Here is a 4,036-nt window from a genome sequence, read left to right as displayed (position 1 = left end):
ATTCCTCTGTTTTCATTACCAGAAATCAAATGGAATTTGCATTAGAAAGTGATAATGTAACAGTTATATGAAATATTTTATCTAGCATTGTATTGAACATTAGAGAAAAAACACCTTATATACTATATAAGACTATACTGAGTATTTTACACGTTTTTTGTATTCCGTAAAACAGATTACTCCTTCCTCTAAATTGGAGATGATGAAAAACATCTTAAAATACGATCTATTAATGGTTCTTAAAGTGGTTACAACTTAATTTATTGAGTTGACTCGATGTTATTTAAGCTACTGTCTCTAACTAGTTTAGATAAATGTTCTTTTTTCGTATGTGAAATTCACAAAACCCACCCATTTTACTTGTTTCATAGAACTATCATATCCTGAAACTATTGTTGTTATTGTTATTTGTCTTTATTAAACAAGGCACATGCGGTGAGAAAAATATCGGTTACATACAGTAGTATACATCGAAATTGTAAGAACACTATTATGTATAGGTTACTCTATGATTTTCTATTGTACTTTACAGTTTACAATTCCTATCGTTATGTTATCTATCGGGGCCTTCCAGTAGACACGTACTGATTGGGAGGAGGGATTTGTACAGCGAGTGTGACGTTGACTGCCCCAAAAGTATATACAGCATAAATAGAATAAGAAATCCTGAGAGCCGAAACCAAAATAACAGCTCTATATTCTAATAAAAAATGCTTTACTTTTGTATAGTTCATGTCAACTAGGGTGGTCCAACCTTCGACAATAAAGGCACTAGACTCGCAATCAGCAGGTCGCGGGATCGAATCCCGTCACCAAAGATGCTTACCCTTTCAGCTGTGGGAGATATTATTAGATATAATGCGACGATCAAGCCAACTAAAGACTGTTTGTGCATTGTCGTCCCCACTTCTGTAGTGATAGACTAGAGGAAAATCATCTAGTCCATACTACCCACCAAAAACTCTTGGCCTATTCTTCTCCGATTGGATGACGATATTTGATTGGCTCTTTTATAGCACATCCAACGTGCGGAGCACGTTTATGTGGAAATAGGCTGCGAAACATGAACTCTCTATTACACAGTACAACAGTGACAACCATTAATCACGCCCCCTTTTTTTGGTGAAATACTACTGTGTATTGGCGTTTACATTTATATCCACAGATAATTTCGAAAATGTATTTCTTGATAACTACTCTTATTTGATAGATATTATCGCTGACTTAGAATATTTTATGTAGTTATAAGTACGACCCATGTATTACTGGCCTTCCGTCGCTGCCACCTGAATTAGATTTCCTTCCCAATATACATGTTAACGAACACAAAATCACGTTTGTCACATTCTTTTAGCTTAATTCTCTGTCTTATTTTATTTTCTTGTGTTGTTTTACTTTAGTTCTATTTCTCGTTTTTGTAACTTTACTATGGAACCTTTATATACTGTATTAGCTTAACAAGAGATTTCAAGTGTATTTCCGCGAATAATACACAAAAGAAACACCTATAAAGGACAACAAAAGATTAGTACGTAAAATAGTCTCCGATCAAAAATTGGATCATTTATTCACTTTATTCATCGGTTTACATAATCGAAAGTCTTATATATTAATAATTCTGTGAAATTTGATATTATCAAAATTTCATTAACGTTAGTGACAGAATGTTTGACATTCAGGTTTTCCATACTGAAATATACACAGCATAAAACTTTATAAACGTAGTCTTGATTCTGTTAGCAATTCTTTGACAAATTCAAACACAGCCAATGAAAAGAAAACATTTTTGAGCTAGTCTTCAATCAAATTGCCTGAAAATAGTACATTAACAATATATGATTAACTAAAAAACAGTTTCAATTGGTAATGAAATAAATCAAGATAAAAAGATTAAACGTAATTCCTCATTTCATCGTGGAGATAATTAAACTAGGCATCATTAAAGCTACGTATACTAAAATATTAAAACAAGATTAATGACAATTTTCGTTGACAAACAGTAATAATCACTTAATGAAATATACTTCTGTCAAAATTACATAATACAGGCACATTTTGAAACAAATAAATATATATTTCATTAGTAACAGGCACCACTTTTCCTTAACAGGCTTAGCTAAGGAATATAATCGTAATTATGGAAAGTTCTATTTTACTTTAAGATAAAAATCAACTTAAGTATTTACATTTTCTTGGTCAAACATAAGCGACATCTGACATTAAAATATATATAATCACAAACAGGCTGTGCTTATAAAAGAAAATTATTTATCGAATCACGTGCTTACTATTCAAAATAATTTTTTCTTGTAAACATGCTTAATTTGTTTTTTAATTGTTAATTAGATTAATATTGATATATTAATTAATTATAAGAGTCACTCAGTTATTTAAATGCAACTTTAAATGATTATATGGTAATGTGTTCTAAGGATAAGTGTGCAGTTTCATTCCTCCAAACAAATCTCAGTTTGCACAGTGGGTGAATAATCAACATGAAAGTTATGTGTTCTAAGGATAAGTGTGCAGTTTCATTCCTCTAAACAAATCTCAGTTTGTACAGTGGGAGGAATAATCAACATGAAAGTTATGTGTTCTAAGGATAAGTGTGCAGTTTCATTCCTCCAAACAAATCTCAGTTTGTACAGTGGGTGAATAATCAACATGAAAGTTATGTGTTCTAAGGATAAGTGTGCAGTTTCATTTCTCTAAACAAATCTCAGTTTGTACAGTGGGGGAATAATCAACATGAAAGTTATGTGTTCTAAGGATAAGTGTGCAGTTTCATTCCTCTAAACAAATCTCAGTTTGCACAGTGGGTGAATAATCAACATGAAAGTTCTTACAACTCTTGAACTTCGAAGTTCAGGGACAGTTGCAGACGCCATAACCGTAGGTTATATCGTTAAAACTCTCGAGAGTAACTTGCAGATGGTCCTTAACATTCCTGTTGCACTTGTTATTACTGTTGTTGTAGTCGACGGAGCGACATTTTGGATGTTCTAGACATTTATGTACACAAACTGAAGTACTGTTGATGTTGGATAAAGAGTCTATATTGTTTGAGCTTACTCTCTTGTTTTTGATTTCACTGAAGTACACTAGAGAGAAAAAGAAAAGGAACAAGTTCAATGTTAGTATATTATAATGTGTGTAAAACAATAAAATAGGCTGCATAACGAATTATTAAAGCATTATATCTGTATAGGTATTTCTGCAAGCTTGTGGGATTAACAACAGAATATGTCCGACACATAACTGTGTAAAAAATAAGTTGTACTTTTTTAAATTAATTTATCGAAAAATCATAAATTTTACTTTTCACATAAACTCTTTCACTGTCACGTTTATAACCAATTAAATAAGAACCCAAGTATTAGTTTTACAGTTTAAACTCCTCCCAGTGGCAGGTTTATAGATAAACAGCTCTCCCAGGGTCAGGTTTATAGATAAACAGCTCTCCTAGTATATAGTTTATAGATAAACAGCTCTCCCAGAGTCAGGTTTATAGATAAACAGCTCTCCTAGTATATAGTTTATAGATAAACAGCTCTCCTAGTATATAGTTTATAGATAAACAGCTCTCCCAGTGCCAGGTTTATAGATAAATAGCTCTCCCAGTGCCAGGTTTATAGATAAACAGCTCTCCAAGTATATAGTTTATAGATACATAGCTCTCCTAGTATGTAGTTTATAGATAAACAACTCTCCCAGTATATAGTTTAATTTAAACAACTCTCCCAGTATGTAGTTTATAGACATATAACTCTCCCAGTTTTCTAGTTTATAGAACGACAACTTTCCCAGGGCCAGGATTATAGATAAACAGCTCTCCCAGTATATAGTTTATAGATACACAACTCTCCCAGTATGTAGTTTATAGAACGACAACTTTCCCAGGGCCAGGATTATAGATAAACCGCTCTCCCAGTATATAGTTTATAGATACACAACTCTCCCAGTATGTAGTTTATAGATAAACAACTCTCCCAGTATATAGTTTATAGATAAACAACTTTCCCAGTATATAGTTTAA

General features: G+C 32.3%; 1 long non-coding RNA gene across 1 annotated transcript in view; it reads right to left on the bottom strand.

Moving 5' to 3' along the window:
* Positions 1–2,447: 2,447 nt before the first annotated feature.
* LOC111085643 overlaps positions 2,448–4,036 on the bottom strand; it is a 9,323-nt gene continuing 7,734 nt past the window's right edge. Inside the window, exon 3 of the long non-coding RNA XR_002610449.1 lies at positions 2,448–3,101. This is a non-coding gene — a long non-coding RNA (uncharacterized LOC111085643). The remainder of the gene's footprint in view (positions 3,102–4,036) is intronic.

The sequence above is a fragment of the Limulus polyphemus genome, unplaced genomic scaffold (assembly GCF_000517525.1).
Source record: "Limulus polyphemus unplaced genomic scaffold, Limulus_polyphemus-2.1.2 Scaffold525, whole genome shotgun sequence".
In the NCBI taxonomy this organism is placed as follows: domain Eukaryota; kingdom Metazoa; phylum Arthropoda; class Merostomata; order Xiphosura; family Limulidae; genus Limulus; species Limulus polyphemus.
The sequence above is the reverse complement of the archived record's forward strand: the minus strand, read 5'-3'. Positions and strand labels throughout refer to the sequence as shown.